The sequence below is a fragment of the Lissotriton helveticus genome, chromosome 6 (assembly GCF_964261635.1).
Source record: "Lissotriton helveticus chromosome 6, aLisHel1.1, whole genome shotgun sequence".
In the NCBI taxonomy this organism is placed as follows: Eukaryota; Metazoa; Chordata; class Amphibia; order Caudata; family Salamandridae; genus Lissotriton; species Lissotriton helveticus.
Window position 1 is genome coordinate 803,773,247 of NC_136067.1, and position 24,444 is coordinate 803,797,690.

Genomic DNA, 24,444 nt, shown 5'->3' on the forward strand with positions numbered 1-24,444 from the left:
TCTTGCTCTCTCCAAGTGCAAAGCAATAGTGAGAGAAATGGGTGGGTTTCTCAATATTTGGAAAAAAAAAGGTTCTGAACCAATGAAAAGTGTTATTTTAAGGTCACATGGCTTAACACGCTTACGCTACGCGCTCCGGAGCGCTTCCGGGGCGCTTACTCGGCACGTACGTGGGTGCTTCCTGGAGCGCTTCCGGGGGCGCTTACGCGGCGCGTAGCAGTGACGTTTTGCTCATTTTTCGGGAATGCGTTTAAAGTTCAAATACGGTTCTTAAATATTATAAATATTACTTTTATATATTATTATTTACTTTTAATACATAAATGAATTTTTTTTCCGATCGCGATGGGGCGCTCTCGCTGCGCGTACCGGTGCGTGTGCCGGTACGCGTACCGTGAGCGCACCGGCGCACGAATAATAAAAAAAAATATATATGAAAAACATGTAAAAAATAGTTTTTTACAAATATAGAATTAGGAAATATTTAGAAACAAATTAAAAAATTAATAAATATAATAATTACCTATCATTAAAAAACAATATTTCACTTAAAAATTGGTAGTTTTCAAACTCGTTAAAGTTACGAATTAGCTTTTTTAAAAAGTTGCAAATTCACTGAAAAAACCATAGGTTTCACACACGTTATAGTTAGGAATTAGCATTTAAAAACCTTTGAAATTCACAGAAAAAAACCATAGGTTTCACACACATTATAGTTAGGAATTAGCTTTTAAAAAACCTTTGAAATTCACGGAAAAAAACCATAGGTTTCACACACGTTATAGTTAGGAATTAGCTTTTTAAAAACCTTTGAAATTCACAGAAAAAAAACATAGGTTTCACACACGTTATAGTTAGGAATTAGCTTTTAAAAAACCTTTGAAATTCACAAAAAAAACATAGGTTTCACACACGTTATAGTTAGGAATTAGCATTTAAAAAACCTTGCTAATTCACTGAAAAAACCATAGGTTTCACATCAGTTATAGTTAGCTGGACTATTTACTCATACAAAACCATTGAAATTCCCACTTTATAGTTAGTTGTACTCACTATAACTCGCGCGCCAGCAATGCACTGCTGATGACGTCACATATTACATCACTCATGACATGGTCAGTGACATCACTCATTACATCACTGATGACATCTCAAATGACATCACTGATGACATCATCCAGTGAATGTGTGATCATCCGTGTGAGAGTGCCAGACCCTATCTCAGCGTAATATAACTTTTCATATACACATTGAACAATAGAAACTATACATTTTAAAACAATGGAAATGTCAATTCCAGTTACAACAACCTATTCAGTAATTGCAAAATCTACAAACACAACCACTCACCAACATTTACATACATTTACTCATACATGTACTCAATCATCAAATATACTCGTACACCTACACATCCTGTTACACACTGACACTCATCCTTAGAGTTACTCACACACATACTCACACATGCAAATAAACTATAAAACATCCATTCACTTGCTTATACAGCTATACATACACCACTACTCTTACTTTCACAGAAAGGTACACATACTTATAATATAAAACAAACATTTATAGGAACAAAAACGTATTTAATCAGGAACACTTACAATCTCTCACTCTCACATATACTTACTTACCTACATCAATTTTAACATTAACTATTTTAAAACACATGTATTTACTCATTAAGATATGATAGAGACAGTTATTCACTCACTAACACACACATACACACACTCATCCACCCACCCATACAGTCCTGCACACATGCTGTCTTCAAAACATATACAAACAGTTAGCCACTCATTCATTCATCTATGCACTAAGTAATACCCCCCACCAAACCATACAGACACTCATACTAATACTCAAAAAAATAAGTAATAACTCATATTGACACTCATGTAGCTACTCAGCAACCCATGCAGCCGCATATAGATGAAGAGAGACAGTGATACAGATATTTACAAATTTTAAAAAAACTTGCTGATACATGTGTTCAGTAAGATACACTTAATAAGTCAGTTATACAATCGATAAAAAAACATTTAAACACTCATTTAACAGTATGTTCTTTCATTGACGTTTAGGTACACATATATAAAACATATTTATTTTAAAGAAAGTCACACATTCACTGGATGATGTCATCAGTGATGTCATCAGTGATGTCATTTGAGATGTCATCAGTGATGTCATGAGTGATGTCACTGACCATGTCATGAGTGATGTAATATGTGACGTCATCAGCAGTGCATTGCTGGCGCGCGAGTTATAGTGAGTACAACTAACTATAACGTGGGAATTTCAATGATTTTGTATGAGTAAATTGTCCAGCTAACTATAACTGATGTGAAACCTATGGTTTTTTCAATGAATTAGCAAGGTTTTTTAAATGCTAATTCCTAACTATAACGTGTGTGAAACCTATGGTTTTTTTCTGTGAATATTATATATATATATGCACTGGAAGACTAAACACTGACTTCCTTTACAAAGAAATGGAAAGTTAGCATCCCTGCAACTTCTCTTATTTTTCACCTTAGTCACCTTCCGCTCAATCAACACAACATCCACAAATACACACACCTACTTGCTACCTTTCTTGGCTGAGCTTATCAATTCTTCTTCTTTAATTCAAATTCAAAGTGCAGGCCCTTTCTTCAGCCTTCTTGGTAACTACTACCCGTGAATAGCAGTGGGTAATTTGCACAGTTCCATCCTTTCTTGCGTCTTTTCTACCACATACTGGGGCAGATTTACCAGCCCCTTGCGCCACTTTTGCATCATTTTTCCCACGGGCTTGTAAATCTGCCCAACTGTGTATACTTTATGCACTAGCTTTCTTCCTTAGATGTGGTACTCGTTTCTCTTGCTCCCGCTGCGGAATCCAACACCCTTGTAGTGTAGTTCCTATCATCCCAATAGGCTCTGCGCATTGGAATAATACCTACAGCAGTAAAGGCCTAGGCCAGACGTTAACTAGGTCTACTACTGTCGATACTAGACTTAAAGTTTTGGGTTTGCCAGCTTAGCTCAGAGTTCACTAGAAACTTTCTCGAATGTTCAGGAAAGAATTAACTCCCCTGATTAGACAAGAAGGGATTTAGTTTCTGACAACCATAGAACATGACAACTTTGCTCTCCCCTAATCAAGAGTATATCTTGAGAGTCGTGTGAACAAAAGGCAATTTATTTTACTCAGTCAGTACGTGCATTCTTAGTCTCATCAGAATGTAGAGAAAAGGAAGAGACGGGCGTGTTCAATAAAAGGGTGTTATTTATTGATCAGTCTCTTTTCTCATACAAGAGAAATGGATCGATATTATTGCAATACTTATAGCTAAGTAAAGTGCATACATTAAAAGCAATAGTATAAAATAATACTGTAAAAACATTGATATGGTTTCTAAGCCATATGATGTTTTAAAATGAAAATATATTACATACACATATATACATTTGACTAAACGTACTCAACTGGTGTTTCTAAATACGCCTACCCCGTTTACCTGACCTAAGTCTAATACGAGGGCGGGAATAGAAAGTTACAGTTTAAGTTAAGTTTGTTTTTGCCAAGTGAATAACTAAAGAATTCTCTGTGAGGGGTTATTCAGTTCTGTACCTGGAATCTAGGTTGAATGAGGGATGGTATCTCTCTCTCTGGTCTCGATATTCCAGGCTGCCTGCGAGGGCTACCCGGAAGCGCCGGTGCTGGATCTCTCGGCAGGAGAAATCAGCGCGTCTCGTTCTCAGCGCGTCAGGAAGGCGGGGCTGCTGCCAGCGGGGTCTGCTCTGCTCTTGGCTTCGGCAAGTATGGCTGCTCCGTCTCGTCACCACGCGTGTGTTTGCATAGGGCAAGATCGGTAATATTTATACCTTTAAGGTGCCGAGATTGACGTAAGGATGGACATAGATACGTCAATAAGGATGTCATACGACTTGCTCGTTAGCACATTCTTTTACTGAAGTTCTCGGTGAAATCAAAACAATGGCCGCAGGGTTTTGTCCAGGTTGTCATAGGTTTGATTTGTTATGAGAACTCCGTATGCCTTATCAGGGGCTGGAGGAATATCGCTTGTCTAATTAGATCGCAAGCGTTATGACCTAATCAGATAACACGTTCCTGTGCCGTAGTGTGACTGCGTCAGATAACGGTATCTGCATCATGGGGGTTTTCTGCCTCATGGGCTGACTGCTAGTTAACTTGTTGGTTTGTTTAACTAGAATAGGGTCAGGAATAGGGGGATCGATTCAGAACCTATAGGAATACATGATACCCACTCCACGCTAACTATGGACATATTTACTAATCTAGGCATAGTATAACATAGTACAACATACTATAGAGTAGTGTGTATACCTTACCACCCCAAAATACATAAATGCATTTTGAAATTCTTCAAATATACGGAAAATTTGCAGACATATATACTGTATGCACTCAAGCTATGGAATAATGCTAAAGTAATCACGCATTTGTATACATTATTGCTTATTTGGTATATGAGAATTACACATGAAATGGTTTCTTAAATACAGAAAAAAGTTTCGAGACCATTCCATCACAGAATAAAATATTTGTGAACATACCAGCGGGCAGCTAAAGTCTATAAAGTATCTAAAAAATAGAAATCTTAGTTCTTTAGGAATAGTTTCTTACTTTAAGCAGAAGATAAGTGTCCCGAAAAACCGAAAAAATGAATTGGGGCTTCTGAAAGAGTTGCTGTCCGTGAACTGGAGTGAAAAATAGTTCATGTGACTTTATTATTTAAAGTTGAAGGCCGAATTCAGGGAACGCCGTGTGCGAGCTTGCTCAAAAGTCTCTACTTCTGTTCGGGTGAGAACATCATATCATTTAGGCTTTCGAAAAAACTGTCAACAGCTTCCTGGGAAAGTTCCACTAACTCGGAAATAGGTGTAATCATGCATTCTTGTGCATGATTGTCTCCATTGACATTCTGATTCGCATTGCTGACAGAAGGTCGTACCTGTTCGATGCTGCTTTCATCTTTAACTTCACTACCCATCAATCGTAGTGGTGAAGCTTCCACGAATGCCGTCATCAGGATTGGTAGCCTTTGAGGGCAGCACAAAGCATGAACCTTGATCGGGCTCAACAATGTTTCTGCATCCATCGGCGCATCCGATTGTAGCGTCAGACAGGTGTCTAACACGCATTCTTCTCCGCATAGCAGACACCTCAATACAGGTAAAACACATCTTTGCCACATTGGTCGAAATGATAGAAACCAAGTCATGTTCAGGTCTCTAAGCCGGGAGAGTCCCAGGATTTTTGATATCCGGTCCCGGTATCCAATGGCTAGGATTGTTTCTTCCCTTGTCGCAAGAGTTTTGTCTGTGACATGGGTTGCCATAACGAAAAATAAGGACTAAGAATAGGATTCCTGCAATTAGTCCCAGGATCAGGGGAAGTCCGCCAAAAATCGAATGGACGAAATCTGGAAAAATACCCAGTATGGCTTTGAATGGTGTTAATGCCATCGAAAATACTGTCTTAAATACCTTTGAGACCCCATTGGTATCAGAAATATTTAAGATTTCATTCAGGATTTCCGCGAAATGTACGGGGGAATTAGTTGATAATAATGTATGTATCTCTGCAGTCGTCCTTGCGACTTGCAGATCATACGTTTCTTTTGATGACGAGAGCCTGGTAGGCGTCTGAAGAAGCACTGTTTTCATTCTGCTTAAAGTATCTATTCGAATAGAAGTAATTTTCAAATCGGGCCATGCCCTTGCCTCCCTGTCTGGGAAGGAGCTGGGGAACAATGAGCGTCCACAGCACTTGACCTTCGCTTTCGTAGTTACTAGATAAGGAGTCCCGGGCATAAGACTACAACATCTACGGTCTACAATAAGAATGTAACTCCCATTATAGAGTCTTTGAAAGAATGGTTCTATTTCTGTTGCAGGTGCGCCTTGCTGGTGACATGAAAGGTTGTATGAATTCCCTTCACAGGCTCCATGCAAACTAATTCCGTTACACAGAAGCGTGCCGCTTAGTGACATCGCACAATTATTGCCACTAAGAAACACTTTCTGTCCTTTATTACTGACACATGCATGTGAATAGGGCAGGTTCCATGTTGTTTTAAGGTACCCCTTTCCCAATTTCTCGTACATGCCAGCCTGTATATATTTTTGGCAGTATTGAAACCTGAAGGTTGAGATTGGAATATTTATTATCCCATGTATTATCCATTCACTGACAGGTCGTTCTGACATTGTCACTGGTAATCTTTCGAGTTTTTCAATGCTCAAGATTGTATAATCAGCACCCTTTTGTGCCATACTGATTTGTCTATCAGTAAGGTTAAAGATTTGGAATAATGACGTTGTGTTGATTAGACGCCAAGGCACATAGCCTGAACGCAGATTTTGTAACGTCCAGCCAAGCTGTACAATAGAACGCAATTGTGACTGACCGTGTTGTAATAACAGTAAGTCTTGCGATAATATATCGATTGCTGAAGACACAATGCTGTCCAAAGAAAAAATTCTGGAGGACAGAGTCATTAACCCATTGTCCACTACAGAAAGTGATTTTTCCAAATCAATACGGTCAATTTCCCGTATTCTCTCTGCTGTTTCAATTTGAGTAACCTTCCAGGCCTCATTGTATGCTGCATATACAGAGGCTGCTATGAAACGCTTTTGACGCTGTTTGCGTGGTCCCAAAGTGAAATCACGCAAGTCAGCACCATCAGTAAGTAAAGTTAGGTGTTGCTTAATTTCTGCCAGTGTGGAAGTTTGTAGCCACTGAAGGCATAATTTGCCCACACTGTAGGTTGTTATTATCCCTGGGTGATGTCTTTGAGGATATCTAGGGTCTGGCCTGGTCATTTTGAACCCCTGTGTTTTGTTCAGGAATCTGTCTTGACAGTTATTAGTATCTGTGGGCCAGATCAACCACTGTTTCCAATCAGGATGTGTTCTGTTTTGGTTTAATATATGGTGTACGTCTATCTCTTCATCTGTATCAGAGTTATTGCTAAACATTGTTGGCTTTGGAATAGACGGTTTATTTAAATCTTTGATTTTGGCTAGGCCAAGACAGGTGGTTTGTTGAACAGTGTCATTTAAAAATATCATTTGTTCTGGGATCATGCAGGCTCTAAACAAAGCTTCTATACCCTGTACTTGCCATTCTTTTGTACCCCAAACACTTTTCAATTCAACATTTTTGTCCCAATAATCAAATCCAAAAGTATTCATTTTTTCAAAGAATGAGTCTGAATATAACAATTTTGTGTTGGTTATCATGGTCTTGGTCCCTGTTTTGTTTGACAATTTAAAATAAAATGTTTCAGCATTACTTGTGTTAAAACCTGAAAAATATGAATATTTGTCGTAAACGGTTCTTGAGCTCCCTTTTGGAGGTGTTGCACAATGTTCCCATTGATTATAATTTAAAACATTTCTAGGTTGTGCAGATCTATGTAAAAACTGGTTACCATAGTGGTTATAGCAATACATACTATCATAATTTGTAGAACCCTGCAAATAATCATGTTTGGTAAATTTAGCAGACATAACTAAGTCAGACATCATATTATTAATGCTTTCGAAGTCCCAATCATCAGCAAATGAGTTTGGTTTTGCAAAGTCACTCAAGGAGATCTTAATTTGGTGTGGATATTTCAGGATCTCGACCGGACCATAAATTTCATAGTCAGTGTTGTCCCAGGCTACCCCACCAGGTATCGGATTGGCTGTGAAGTTGGCTGAAGAAAGTTCTCTTTTCTCGACGTGTGAAGATGTGTGTGGTTTGAGGATCAAGTTGATTTTCTGACTTGCTGTGTCCATTTTTGCATATTTTCCCTCAATGAAGCGTCCCAATGTTAGTATCATGATGAGCCAAAGTATGAGGATAAATGCACCAAATCCCACCCAAAATTCAATCCATGGGGAAATCAGATATGTTTCTTTCAGTTGTTTCAAAAGTTCCTTAGCTTTATCTTTAAAGGTTTTTGATGATGGCTGTGTCTTTGATTCACTGAAGCTTTCAGAGGAATCATCGAAGTTTATGAAGTAGCCGGATGCCGTTCTGTCAATTGTTCCAATTGCTTCAGGATTTCTGTTTCTTGCATTTTCACTTGGTACTTCATTATAGATTGGTGTGTCTCTGCTAAATGTTTTTATTTGGGTTTTCAGAGGTCTGAGTTCTATTGCATTGTTGCATAGTCCTTGTTGTTCTTCTGTAGGCGTTTCGAATGTGATGAGCCTCTTTGTTAGGACCTCTGTACTGGTAGCAAACCTTGGTGTTCTGCTACTTATTGGGAGTCAACTTGGCCTACTGTTTGTTATCGGCCACATGTTGTGGTTTTACCAGGTCGATGGATACAACTCGGTTCTCCTTTTTACCAGCAAGTGGCGGTAGTACAACTGACCTTGTCCCGTTGACAGACAAGACAGGAACTGCTTTTCTGTAAGAAGGCCCAAATTCCTTCTTTACCGCGATCTTTTCCCTGACTAGATCCCCGACTTTTGGAATCCAGACAGGTCTTGCTGGGACAGGTGGTGGTTCTTCAGTGGTTGTTGGCTGTTGTTTCAACTTTATGTTGCTCAGGTCTTTTCTTGTTTTGTTTAAGTCCTGCAAAATAGCCAAACGATCTTTGATATCAAAGCTTTTTTCTTTCACCACTGAAGTCTGACTATCAATGTCAGAGATCATCATCCTAGTTCCAAATAATAATTCGTACGCACTGAATCCCTTCAGAGAATTTCTTGGCAAGTTATTGAGACTACGTTGGACACTTATTAGATGTTTGACCCACCCAGCTCCCGAACCTAATATCCTTTCCGTTATAGATTGCTTTATGCCTTGGTTTTTTCTTTACACCATCCCGTACCCTCAGGAAGGAAGTGAGAAGATTCCCGCTGGGCTATGCTCATTTGGTCATGTTTCCCCTCAGGCTGTTGGGCTAGAGTGAAAACAATGGTCAAACGTAGCATGCTCTTAGCGTATATGCCATTTAGACTCGCAAATCTTTGTATAACAGTCCGGACGTCAGCCGAGTGCTGGTGATCTACATTATAAGTGGAACTAGCCTGTATAAGTTAATCGCAACCCTTCCTTTTTACTCCTGATTTTTTCTGGAGTAGAACGACGAGGTATTAAACTGTTTCTCTCCCCACTGCGATCTCTGTTGCAGTTTGGGCAGTTTTTTACAAACATGGTATGACGCAGGCTCATGCCTGGCCACCAGTACCGTGATTGTAATTCTTCCAGAGAATTTTTTAGTTTGAGGTGTCTGAGACCCTCGCCCATGTGTGCGTCTGCGATTAACAAGTTTCTCCTGTCCATGTTTGGAATCACTCTATCCCCCACTCCAGGGATTCGAGCAAAAGGGACGGAGTTTGCATCGATTATGTATGTATAATTGAGTGGATAGTTGATCGGTAACGCTGAGCAGTCGCCTTTTGATGACGTTTTCACCGCCAGCACTGTTTCACCGTCAATGTATTTTAATGTACGCTTTTTTCGAACTACGGGAGCCGATTTAGTGGCTGCCGCTGCGGCTGTTTCAGCCAATGAATTCCCTGCAACGTGAACGCCATCACGCTGATGACTCAGTGAGTGTGTCACGTGAGTCTTTGGTAGTTCTTTTTGTAAAAGAGCTATTTGTTCCCAGAGCAGTTTTTGCTTTATTGGTGCATCTGTGTCATCTTTGTAACCGTTTTAAATCCATGTCTGCAAATCGCTGTTATATGATTTGACGCAGTAATATGAATCTGACACTATAAGTGTCGGGAATTCGCGATCCGCATTATCTAGCGCCATTTTCAATGCTAATATTTCAGTTTGTTGTTCTGAATTAGTTTCTACTGAGTGTGTCTTTGTTAATAGAGGTTTTAGTTTACCTCCGCGCCACACTTCTTTTGTAATCTCACATGTGGGGTTGTATGCCTGTTCTCCCCAAACGGAGGGTTGAGCATGTCCGTCTGTATAGATTACACAGGCGTAATGTCGTAAAGGCAGAGGATATGTTTCTTCATATTCTAGATTTTTTAATTCTTCTAGTTCCTAGAAAATTGTCAGCCAGGCTATACTTGATAATTCATATCCCACGTATAAGACTGTTAGATGGGCAATTCTGGACTTTTTAAAGTTGAATTTGTAACCCTCTGCTGCGAACCCAAGTATTATGGTGTTCACTCTCTTCAAGTGAGTCTCCAAGTCATCATCTGTTAAGTAAATGTCATCGACATAAGATAATGCTTCATCATCATATAGTTGTAGTAATTCTGTTACTCTCGCTGAGAATGCTCCCGGGCTGTTCTTGTACCCCTGGGCTAACCGACAGAATTGTTTTTGAGTGCCATTTATTGAGAATGCGGTTAAATATCTGCTCTCTGGTGCTATGTTTTGACAAAAGAATCCATTAGAGATGTCTAATGTTGTTTTGTATTTTTTGCGCACTATGTTATTCATTAGTGCAGCACTGTGTGAGTTTTGCACTGCAAAAGTTTTGCAACATGTGTTAAGGTGTCGGTAATCCAAAACTAGACGATATGAATTGTCTGATTTGGAGACCGGAAACAAAGGGTTGTTCATTTGTGAGGTGCAAGTTTCAATCACCCCCTGGTATTCTAGCTGATCTAGTATTTCATTTACCTGTTTTTTTGCTTCTTGCTTAATTGGGTACTGCCTTTGTGCAGTAGGTTGTGATTTTAACTGGATTTTGTGAGGAGGAGAATCCTCATCCCATCCCACGTGATTTTTATATAAAGCAGGAGCTAGAGCCACTGCCCACTTTCTAGCAAGTGTGTATTTTTTATGAATTGGAATTTGATTTGAGAAGGCAGGCATAATTACTTCTTCGCCATGAGGGCACTCCCTGACAAACTCTGGTGGCCAGTCTTTTTCAGCTAGAAGGATGTCATAGCCCTTGGAGAGATTATCCCAAAATAGTCCCCTTATTTTCCTAGTCTTATCCCCCTCTATACGCAATGTTATTTCGTATATTTTGTGAGGTTTGCTAACTCTGGTGTCCGCAGTTTCCACTTGAAGATATTCATTCGTGTCCACTGTCTCCAGATGATTCATGAGGACTTTGCGAGCTATGCTCACTTCTGCTGCACTGTCTAGCATTGTCTGAGCCCATTCTCCGTTTTTCAGTTGTGTCCTCAGTATTCTCGGCATTGTTAACTACCTTGATACTGGCTACCTTCTTTTTTGGAAATTGTAATTTCTTTTTTAGCTGAGCAGGTTCCTTGTCTTTGGACTTGGTGTGCTCTTCTCTTTGTTCTGATCGTCCTCTTCTTTCCGATTTCTGCGAGGAAGTCTGAAAAGATTGAGAGGGACGTGTATCAATGTCTTGATATCTATCAGGCTTTTTTATATTATCCCTATTTCTAAGGTTATATCTTTTCCCAGAGGGGTCACTCTGGGGTGACCTGTGTCTTTGGTTCGGAGATTTCTCTCTTCGCCTAGGAGACCTTCCTCTGGACTGGAATTTCTTTTCTTTAGGATTGGATTGTTTGTTTCCATCCCAGTTCTTTTTTGGTGAATTATTATTAAAAAATATTTTTTCTGGACTTTCAGTCAGTTGTGGTTTTACTGGTATTCCACCTAAACTATCTCTGCCTAGTTCCTCATAGGATTTTTCTATGATTCTGGCAATTTCAGCTGGTTGGTCTGCTATATCTGTCTCTTTTAACCTCTGGCGGATCGCCACGTTTGCTGCTTCACCTTTTATGTTGGCTAATAATATAGCCGAGACCTGCTTGAAGTCTTTCAGTAATTTCATACCAAGAGTTAAAGCGGGTTCAGGACCATATTCATCTTGAATTTGTTTTAGCACATCTGGTATTACCGAAATGGATGGAACACCGTGCGTTTTTGTGTAGATGGAAGCAAAGACTGTACCCCAAGTATCACAGTCCTCAATGTGTGGTGCGATTCCCATTGGGAGACAGATAGTCAGAATCCTGTGCTTTTCTAGCGGGGTGGTGTCAGGAAACACCGCCTCAATTTGGGTAATTTTCTGTGCCAACCAGAATGGTATTTGTTCCCGTTTAGCCGGTACTTTACCTAGGCAGGATTGGATGTTCTGTGGTGTAATTTTATTTGTGTTCCCCTGGTGAGGGGTCAGCTGTGGAAGTTTAATCGCTGGCTGAATTGTTGAAGTCCGCATCACATACTGAACTAATTGTTTATGAATTTTTATTAATTGTTTTAGCTGTGTTAACAGCTCTGCTACAGACATCCCATTGATGTCTGGATGTGGTGTGTATGCGGCTAGGACCGGCCACGTTGCTCCTGGTCTACCTAAAGGACCGAGCCTGGTGATGTGATTGTTATGTTTTAGGGCGCCATCAAATAAGAGCAAATGCTCTTGGAATTTGAGTGGTACTTCCACCTCCTCGAAAGGAGTGTACTCATTAGGAGGTTCCTCTATTTTGTAATAGTGGAAGTACTTTGTTACAGCATTTGCTGCTGGAAAATGTATCCATGAATAGTATACCTCTGTCTGCCGATATTCGTGTGCCTCAATTACGAATATGACTGTGCCACCTCTGGGTGTCAGTCCATTTTCTATAAGTTTTATGGTTATAGATTTCCTTTTGATGACCGGAATGAGTATTATATCCCCGTCCGCATCTAGTGCTGCAGCATCAGCCGCTGCGAGTTCAGCTGCTAATCTAACTGCCTCTCTTTCTTCTTCATTGTCTGACATTTTACTGTCCTGAAGGTTATTTCTTTTGTTTGCAGATCAGGTTTCTTATGGAAACAAAGATTAGATGCACAATATTTTGGAACTGTTTATCCTTCAACGTTGACTATACCAAGAACCATACATAGGAGTTCCCTCCTGCGAGGTCTGGTGGATATAACCTTTCACCCACTCCAGACGTCTTTGGAGTATTTGGGAAAAGGGGTCTGAGTGAGAAAGCACGACTGAGTTACTCTAAATGTCTTACGTTAGTTTTATCGCCCTTTCCAAACGCGTTGGGCGCCATGTAGTGTAGTTCCTATCATCCCAATAGGCTCTGCGCATTGGAATAATACCTACAGCAGTAAAGGCCTAGGCCAGACGTTAACTAGGTCTACTACTGTCGATACTAGACTTAAAGTTTTGGGTTTGCCAGCTTAGCTCAGAGTTCACTAGAAACTTTCTCGAATGTTCAGGAAAGAATTAACTCCCCTGATTAGACAAGAAGGGATTTAGTTTCTGACAACCATAGAACATGACAACTTTGCTCTCCCCTAATCAAGAGTATATCTCGAGAGTCGTGTGAACAAAAGGCAATTTATTTTACTCAGTCAGTACGTGCATTCTTAGTCTCATCAGAATGTAGAGAAAAGGAAGAGACGGGCGTGTTCAATAAAAGGGTGTTATTTATTGATCAGTCTCTTTTCTCATACAAGAGAAATGGATCGATATTATTGCAATACTTATAGCTAAGTAAAGTGCATACATTAAAAGCAATAGTATAAAATAATACTGTAAAGACATTGATATGGTTTCTAAGCCATATGATGTTTTAAAATGAATAAAATATATTACATACACATATATACATTTGACTAAACGTACTCAACTGGTGTTTCTAAATACGCCTACCCCGTGTACCTGACCTAAGTCTAATACGAGGGCGGGAATAGAAAGTTACAGTTTAAGTTAAGTTTGTTTTTGCCAAGTGAATAACTAAAGAATTCTCTGTGAGGGGTTATTCAGTTCTGTACCTGGAATCTAGGTTGAATGAGGGATGGTATCTCTCTCTCTGGTCTCGATATTCCAGGCTGCCTGCGAGGGCTACCCGGAAGCGCCGGTGCTGGATCTCTCGGCAGGAGAAATCAACGCGTCTCGTTCTCAGCGCGTCAGGAAGGCGGGGCTGCTGCTAGCAGGGTCTGCTCTGCTCTTGGCTTCGGCAAGTATGGCTGCTCCGTCTCGTCACCACGCGTGTGTTTGCATAGGGCAAGATCGGTAATATTTATACCTTTAAGGTGCCGAGATTGACGTAAGGATGGACATAGATACGTCAATAAGGATGTCATACGACTTGCTCGTTAGCACATTCTTTTACTGAAGTTCTCGGTGAAATCAAAACAATGGCCGCAGGGTTTTGCCCAGGTTGTCATAGGTTTGATTTGTTATGAGAACTCCGTATGCCTTATCAGGGGCTGGAGGAATATCGCTTGTCTAATTAGATCGCAAGCGTTATGACCTAATCAGATAACACGTTCCTGTGCCGTAGTGTGACTGCGTCAGATAACGGTATCTGCATCATGGGGGTTTTCTGCCTCATGGGCTGACTGCTAGTTAACTTGTTGGTTTGTTTAACTAGAATAGGGTCAGGAATAGGGGGATCGATTCAGAACCTATAGGAATACATGACACCCTATCTGTGTAATGAGCTGGAAATCCAAAGATCCACTTCACTGAGAATGCAGTGGGTAGTTTGCGTCTCTCTAGCCTTTCTTATTTTTCACGTTTTTCATCTTCCACTCAATCTACACATCATCCACACATACACACATCTACTTGCTGCATTCCTTAGCTGTGATTATCAACTATTCTGCTATTTTATATTCATATTCAAAGTGCACGCCCTTTATCGAGCCTTTTTGTTGTAACTACTGTTCCAAGAATTCTGCTCCTACACAGAACTGTGCATAAAGACTTAGGACCTCAGTGAATTACGGTGTACCAAAACCCACCTTACTACACAAACCCCCTACCAGACTAGCAATCAGTGACTCATTGGTTCTTCGTCCTAGAGCAAAAACACCAATTACTAGTCAACCCAGAACATGTGACTTAGATTACATCAAGTAAGGTGGATAACAAGAGCACTCTTTCATTATAGTCTTACACCCGTCCAAAACAAGGAGTAAATAAAGACACGTCCAAGTTTGAAATGTTTATTTCTAACGCCATAATCTCATGCACAGTACCTTAGATAATACAACCAAGCATATTATCAGAAACAAGGTTGTCAGCATTGTTACTATTCTATAACATACAAAGGGAAAAAGCATCCTAAAATGCTAAAGGTAACACACATTTAAAATATACCTACATTTCACCCTCCCTACCTAGCACGTTAGTTTATAACTACAGAAAATCTCATAGGAATACATGGGCAGACCCATACCTCTGGTACTCAGCAGTAGTGGATCACATTGAGTTCTGCACAAACTGTCAAGATTCGAATGTTCTCCAACTGTGTGTAACTTTGCCTCCACAATGCATTATGAAACGTGCCAGTATCAGAGGTGGCCACGGCTGCATATGTGTTATGGCTCGAACGTGCGAGGATCATTCTGAATAACAGACACAGTATTCAAGATAACCTTGATGTTCCATGCTCTCACTATGCACACTAAATTAGCGAGGCAGTCTCCAAATGTAGCACGCCAAATTATTCTCATGTAAAGCAAAATACTCAGCCTTCTCTAAACAATATCACATGTGTTTCATGTGCAAAGCAGAGCAGGAAAGCAAAATTGGCGTTTAAGCTTCTAATAAACCCATGCTAACTTAACACGGTGTGAGTGCCAGGCTCAGCCCATGACACCCTCCCTCGATCGAAGCATGTGATATAAACGTGGGCGAATTAGCAATATGCAGAGTCCAAGCATAACAAGCAGAGTCAAGTTCTAATTTGCAAAAAAATTATTCGCTGTTTGATAGAATACAGTAGCTAAATAATAAAGAATACGTAGAAAAATCAAAGAGTCTTAATCCAACAGCGTATAAGCACAGTATGTAGCAACAGCCTCCAAGAGGAAGTCATTGTTCTCATGTGAAAACATTTCAGCCATCCAATTCAATAGTGAGAATTAACATACATGTTCCTCAATGACCGGAGCCTCTATCACCATCGGAGGAAAACTCGGGTCATCTTCAATGTAACTGTGTGCCAAGAAGTCATGCGCCACTGCAAAAGCATTCCAACGCCCCAATATTCCATGTATCGCTGCTAAGGCCATAATCCCGCCGCCAGAGCAAGTCATGAACCACTGAGGGGCTCATCAGCTTGTCATAATCCGTGTTGGGATACACCGTACAGCAGAGACACAAATCCAGGACCCAGTCGAAATCGCAGCTCAGGCAATGGACGACAGGTTGAACGCATGTGAAAAAGGAGAATCGAACCGATAATCCATAGGCTGCACTCAATGTAGCCAGAGGCAGCGCTCCGTAATAACTAAGCATTTGGTTGCGGACCAGCAACATCCGGCACATATTCTCGTGTGCTGCAGGATGTGCATCCATATTTAAGTAAATAAATTAATAGAAGCACACCGGCAACTAATGCAAGTATTAAGGGGAAACCACCAAAGATGCTGGAAAACATGGAATGAAAAAATGCAGAGAAGACACCAAATATAGTTTGAGAAGAAGTCACAAGGCCACTGCTTCTAACTTTAAAAAAAGTAAGGTAACCCCGTAGTCAAATACGCATTAAAGATACTCTAAATTAACTCCCCAAAATTCAAGAGCACGTCTGTATTTAAAAAAGCATGCACTTCTGTGCGGGTGTTTGCTACATGAAGGACAAATGTTTCTCTAGCAGATGTATGAGCGACCTCTCTTTGAGACAAAAGCGCTCTTATACGACTCATTTGGTTGACTCTGCTTTCAAGGTCGGAATCGACAGCCAGATGGAAACATCCAGCTTACCATGCAGAGGAGTAAACACAACTTTTTTATAGCAAACCACACGCTCAATTACCGTAATCATGTAAGCGATGCCTGCTAACATCGCACAACAATCTGCATTATTTCAAAGTAAATAACTCCCATTTCCAGTAAACTGAACGTTGGTATGATGGCAGGTGTCGGAGTGCCTTTCAAAACTTTGGCCAAATTAGGCTCAACTTCATTACAAGAGCCATGCAATTGTATGTATCTACAAATTAAGGAGTGATCTGGTGCTATTGTGCAATCCTCGCCATTTAGATAGACTTCTTTTCCCTCCCTCAGGAACCTATATATTTAAATGGTAATAACCAAGCTTCATGGAGATAAGCGCTGGCTAAAGATCCACATCTGCCTATAGCATAGTATTTTATGCAAACCTCAAACTTAAGCAGGTTAAAAAGTAACGTTATGATACCGATGATAAACCACACAGTTGAATCGGATATCCAATGAGTGACCACTTCTAACCATTCTCATAGCACGCCCAGTGCTCTGTTTTGACAGTGAGAGAGTGATCGCGCCATAGATTGTACTGCTAATCATTCTCAGCATACGCTATGAATACTCTTTCACGTTACGCATCGCATCAAAGCTTCCATGTGACTTCATGTACACCGCCCCGTACTCAAAAGACACGAATGTTTTTAATTGGTTAAAAACATATATTCATGTATTTAATGAACGTACTAACAGAAGACATTATCTAGGATAATTATGAAATATATATTTTTTTAAGTTTAAAAAATCCTATATTACTTCTATATTGTATGAGAGGGGCTCTGTGGCCCTCCACCTGGTGCACAGGAGTCCACCACGCCCAGACCCGGTTCATAAGCACGCGTGATCGTCACCACAAAACCATTAGCATGCTTATCGCTTTATCACACATGCTTTTACAACTAGTATGCATTTACCACGCATGATAAACGCATAATCTTAATAATGTCTTTGTGTTGACGAACATGCGTTGTAATGGCTGTGGCTTACATCCTTCAAATTAGTTTCTAGGTATACATGTGACCAACTCTGATAAGATCGGAGGCCAAGGACAAATACTATGGTGCCTGTGGCACGAAATCTCATCGATCACAGACAAAATATGTGGAGGGTAAAATGAAAGTAACAGGTATAATAAAAATAATGGAGGGAAACTACTAAAACGGTGGTGGACGGAGTATATAATCAAAGTTTGGTGCCTCAACACTACATTTCAAATAAATATAGATACAATATGTTTATTAATATATTACAAAAGTATAGCAGCAGATGACACACATGACCCAGGAAAAGAAAGAGGCAAATTTAATACATCAAATGAGGAGAGGTTTGCTTGGCAAACTTGAAGAAAAAGAAGAAAAAAACGTGTGCTTGGAAACAAGGCTGTGCATGCGTAGAGAGTACAACTGGTGCAGAAAAAAAAAACGGAATAAAACGGACTTCTAATTTTTTACCCTTTACCACCGCGTACAAGTACCATATGCGTATGCCGCAATTTTTAATTTTTAAAAAAATAAAAATTGAGCCTAAAAATCCATGTAAGACCCCCTGACCAAGCCTAGAGGGTCAGGATGTTTCTACCTGCCCCCTTTTCTTATTTCTCAACTTTGATTTACTGTTTTCTTGTGACTCGGTTCTAGCGATGAACAAGATGGCTGCCAACACTTCCTGGTTTGGAGTGTTGACAGACAGTTGACAACCAATCAGCATGCAGCTCATGCTCGTTAATGTACGGATTTCCATATGCGTGCCGTACTCCATCTCTAGATATCACTATGATTTTACTTGTAATTTCCTCAGAAACTACTGAACGGATTTACACCATTTAACAAACAGCACAATCTGCGAACTGAACTCTACCTCTCTGCCAAATTTGGTTTAATTCCGTTCAGCCATTCGGGCTGTAGCCCTGGCTAAAGGTCCGTACGGAAAATTGCATGGGGAAAACATGTTTTGGACCCCCCTTTTTTCTCAGCCCCCACTTGACGAATCACCCCCAAACTTTCAGGGAAGGTGCGGAACTAAGCAGGCCATGTTCTTGGAGAAATTCGCGTAGATTCGTCTACTGGCGCCATAGTTAATGTAAATAGAATGTTGTGGATTTCCTACGGAAACTAGGTCCTAACTATAACTACCTACTGGCGACCGCCAGTAAGTAATATAAATATATATATTATTGCGCCCCTTAGTCCCAAAAGCAAGTAGAATTCAGAAAGAAGCATTCAGCAACAAGCCTTTATTCGCCCCGGTAACCGATTCCATTTGGCAGCTGCTCCATCATTCCCAGCCTGACTTGTTTTAAAGATAGTAAGCATGGGCGGAATTTTGCATATTCGCGATACGCGAATTCACGTGAATTCGTAATCGCGATTCGCAAAACTCCGCCAAATTCCACAAGCTTGCGAATTTTATTTTTTTTGCGAGATTTTTTTACCAGTTCGGGAACGAGAACTTGCGCATGCGGTCGCAACGGTCGCGAACATGTTGTTTCCACTTAACCAGCTTGCTCGCGATGCCTTTTTCCTGTTTCGGGTCGCAATGATGTGTTCTCGAACGCGGCGGCGCTCGGCCAGCTACCAAAATCTTGCAGCGCACGCAAACAGGGAGGAAAACTCATCAGAGAACGCAGAATCATGGTAGGTCAATGCTGCGTGCGCGAGATTGTATTTTTGAAGCGCGAAGAAGAAAAAAAAACGGCAACTCGCAAATTGCGGATTTTTGGGCAATTTCGCGAGATTCGCGGATCGCGAAATTGCCAAAAATTCACAAATTCCGCGAGCGGAACATATTTTTTGCCCATACTTAAAAGGTAGTCCCTTCTTCCTCATAGGCTAGATCGAGAAAGTTACGTGCGTTCTCGGGTCACAGTTCCTCATTAATTTATGCTCAATACCACACCCCCAAATGGGCTTCTCTTATGAGTGCTGTGCTTTGCTTTCTGGGTTCTGTAGTTCCCGAATATTATGCCACAGATGGATGCACAAATGACTGCTGGTTACATTTCCAACCCGCAGATGGGCCTCAGTGTGCAGGCTTATCCTCAATCCTAAGCTTCTGCCTCACTGATGTGGCCCGGTATATACCAAACACCGTGGCCCCCTAGAATAGCGGGATGGTGCATGCTTCGCGGCAGGACGGCCGTGTATAGATTAATGCTCCACATTGTCCCAAAACCACCCCACTATTCTAGGGGGTGTGGTATTGAGCATAAATTTTTGAGGAACTGTGACCCGAGAACGCACATAACTTTCTCCATCTAGCCTCTGAGGAAGAAGAGACTACCTTTGAAACGCGTAAGGCTAGGAATGATGGAGAAGGTGCCAAATGGAATTGGTTGGCGGAGCGTTGTCTCTACTGAATGCAGACTTGTTGCTGATGCTTCTGTCCGAGGCCTGCTCTTGGGACAAAGTGGAGCATATATATATATAAATATATATATCTATATATATATATATATATTCACTGAAAAAACCATAGGTTATAGACCATATATAGTTAGGAATTAGCATTTACAAAACCTTAAAAATTCACTGAAAAAACCATAGGTTATAGACCATATATAGTTAGGGATTAGCATTTAAAAAACCTTATTTTACTCACACAAAACCATTGAAATTCCATATATAGTTAGTTGTACTAACTATATATCACGCACCCGCAATCCACTGCTGATGATGTCACATATTACATCATTCATGACATGGTCAGTGACATCACTGATGACATCACTGATGACATCTCAAATGACATCACTGATGACATCACTGATGACATCATCCAGTGACTGTGTGTTTCTGTAAAGTTTAAATATGTTTTACATATTGAAGAATGAGTAGATGTAGAAGTGTCTGGATGAAGGATTTAGTAGGTGCGTGACTGACTGTATGAGTGAGTGATTAAATGTGTCTCACTGAGTGCATGGGTTAGTGACTAAACTGTCTTAATTTGTGCATCATTATGTCTGTTGTTCTGTAAACTGCTGCATGTGTTGATCAGTAGCTATATGAGTAACTATATAGGTTATTGATTGGTTGCCCAAGCATTTGTATAGGAGACTGAGTGTGTGTGTGAGTGGCTGGGAAGTGTATGACTCTGTGCATAGATGTATGGGTTCAAAAGTGCATGTTGGAAACAGCTGTATGGGCAGTTGACTGTGTGCATGACTGTATTGGTGAGTGAATAGATATCTCAGTGCTACATGTCAAATTAAGTACATATGTAAAATACAGTACATGTGAGAGTTGACATATATAAATAACTGTGCATAAGAGCCAGTGAATGTGTGAGTGGCTGTATGGATCATTGTGAACTTGTATCCAGGATTGTATAAGTGAGTAAATATGTTTTAGTATTTGTTTGAATAAGTAAGTAAGGTGTGTTTAACTGTATAGTTAAGGAAATGGAGGTGTGATTGATTGTTTGCATGACTGTCTAGGTGTGTGTGTAACTTCATGGATGAGTGACAATCTGTGAGTCTGTGTTTACACTGAGTGTATCTAAGGTTATATTAGAGTCTGAAGAGGTTCATCGTATTATCACAACAGTGATGTCATCAGTAATGTCATTTGAGATGTCATCAGTGATGTCATCAGTGATGTCATTTGAGATGTCATCAGTGATGTCATCAGTGATGTCATTTGAGATGTCATCAGTGATGTCATCAGTGATGTCACTGACCATGTCATGAATGATGTAATATGTGACATCATCAGCAGTGGATTGCGGGTGCGTGATATATAGTTAGTACAACTAACTATATATGGAATTTCAATGGTTTTGTGTGAGTAAAATAAGGTTTTTTAAATGCTAATCCCTAACTATATATGGTCTATAACCTATGGTTTTTTCAGTGAATTTTTAAGGTTTTGTAAATGCTAATTCCTAACTATATATGGTCTATAACCTATGGTTTTTTCAGTGAATTTCATTGGTTTTTTAATAGCTAATATCAAAACCTTTACAATGTATTATTCTTTAAAAAGAAAAATATTTTTTACATGTTTTTTATACAAATTTTTTTTTATTTTTTTTTGTTTCGCTCCCAGTACGCGTACCGGTTAGCTTCCCGTTAGCTCAATCCGGAGGCGCGACCCGGTACGCGAACTGGTAAACGTTCCTTTAGCGCACCTCTCGCGTTACAAAACAACATCGCGACGCTTCGCGTCAGCATGACGTTTCGCGTTCTCGCGTAATACGTCATATTACGTGCTACGTTCGCGTACCCGGAAGCGCAGCGGTACGCGAACCGGAAGCGATCCGCGGCGCGGCGCCGACCGCGTAATGTAAACATAGCAGGTCATGTGACTCGATAATAACACTTTTCATTGGTTCATTTCACTTTTGGTTTCCTAATGATGTAATACAAGGTCATGTGATCTAAAATGGACACTTTTCATTGGTTTAGAACTTTTGTTTTTCCCAAATGATGAAAACCCCTCCTTCTTTCATCACTCTGACTTTCATCTTGGTGAGAGAAAGACCCTTTATTGAGACTTTGTGATGGCTTCATTAGTAGCTTCAGCTGGTGCTAGCCCACCACCTCCACCAAATCCAAGAAAGAGAGGACCACCTGCAGAAGTAATTCTGCAAGAAGAGGAAGAACAGGAAGAGGAGGAAGAGGAGGAAGAGCATGAGTTTTTGCCAGAGGAGCCCAGGAGGTACAATCGACAGGAGAATTATATCTGGCAATTCTACAGAATTCCTGAGGGGCAAAAGAAAGTGAATGCTCGTTACGTGTTTTGCCGCATATGCGGTGACAGATTGTCAAGGGGCACTGATAAAAAATATAGTTATGGCAATCATACTATGCATCGGCATATGAGTAGGTGGCACCCAAATAACTATAGTGCTGCCCAGCTACGTGACCAACAACAAAATCCCCTCCAAATGGCAAGAAGATCGGTGGTTCCAGAGGTGTCGGGACCAGAGGCGAGGGAGGTGATTGCAAACATCCAAATGTTGTTTGGGCACGTAAAACAAGTGTGCGTGGAATGTGGCGCTTTCATCTGCTACAGAGAAAGTAGCATCACTTTGATTTTGCGAGCAATTCAAAATCATATTAATGTTTGCACAAAACGCACCAAAAAATAAATTCTTTTTTTTTTTTTGCTCCTGTTGAGCCCTTTATAATGGATCGTTTTTGTTTCCCCCCCCCCAAAAAAACCAAAAAAATTTTAAAAACGTTCAGAAAATACAAAAAAAGTAAAAAAATGTTCAAAAAATACTAAAAAAAATATAAAACAACAAAAACATAAAAAAAAAAGTTCTTTTCAGAACTAACTCCCCATTATAAAAAAATTGGTAGAATATTTGGAACTCTGCCAACCTGTATTTCTCTTAGTTCGCTCCCGGAGCGCTACCCGGTACGCGTACCGGAAGCTAACCAAAAAAATATTTTTTTAAAAAGAACAGTAACTATAAGGGAAGGAAATACACAGTTATGTTAAAAGAAAGACAGCTCTAGGGAGTAAACTAAGGATACTGTTACCTACAATACGCTCCCCAGTACGCTTCCCGGTTCGCGTACCGGGCGCTAACCACGAAAAAAAACAAAAAAAAATTTTTTTTTTTTGCTTAGCGGGGCCCCTTTAAAGCCTCCACATCAAACCTAGGGGGTCAGGGAGTATCTACTATGCCCCCTTAAGGTCATTTGCCCCTTCGCTTTTGACCTCCTCTTGTCTCTCGATCCTACCGAGAGACAAGATGGCGGCCGCTCCGGACTGTTTAGAATGTTGACAGACACCACAGAGCCAATCAACTTCGCTACGCGAAGTTCCGTTACGCGTCAAGTACGCGTACCGGGGCGCTGCCTGGTCCGCGCTTACAGATATATATCTTTTTTTGAACGTTATTTTCTCAAAATCCACTGCAGCACATATATTAAGACCTACAAAAGGCACATCGGGCTACCAGTCCCTACAATTTTGCCAAGTTTCGTGCAAATCCATTCAGCCGTTCGGGCTAAAAGTGAGGCTAACCGCCCTATGGAAAACTCAATGTTAAAAACACGTTTTGGGACCCCCCTTTTTTCTCGGCCCCCCCTGGACCAACTCCCCCCAAATTTCCAGTGGCTGCTCAGAAACAAAATGTTCCATTTTCCAGAAAATTTCAGCCAATTCCGTCCACAAACGCCAAAGTTATTAGACATAGAATTTTCAAAAATCCCATAGGGAAAAAATCCTAACTATATATACCTACTGGCGACCGCCAGTAGGTAATATATATATATATGTATGTATATATTACCTACTGGCGGTCGCCAGTAGGTATATATAGTTAGGATTTTTTCTTTATGGAATTTTTGAAAATTCTATGTCTAATAACGTTGGCGTTTGTGGACGGAATTGGCTGAAATTTTCAGGAAAATGGAAAATGTTGTTTCTGAGCAGCCCCTGAAAATTTGGGGGGGTTTCGTCAAGGGGGGCCGAGAAAAAAGGGGGGTCCCAAAACGCGTTTTTCCAATGTTAATTTCCATAGGGCGGTTGGCCTCACTTTTAGCCCGAACGGCTGAATGGATTTGCACGAAACTTGGCAAAATTGTAGGGACTGTTAGCCCGATGTGCCTTTGCTAGGTCTCAATATATGTGATCCAGTGGATTTTGATAAATTAACGTTCAAAAAAAGATATATATCTGTAAGCGCGCTCCGGGCAGCGCTCCGGTTCGCGTACTTTGACGCGTAACGGAACTTCGCGTAGCGAAGCTGATTGGCTCTCCGGTGTCTGTCAACATTCTAAACAGTGCGGAGCGGCCGCCATCTT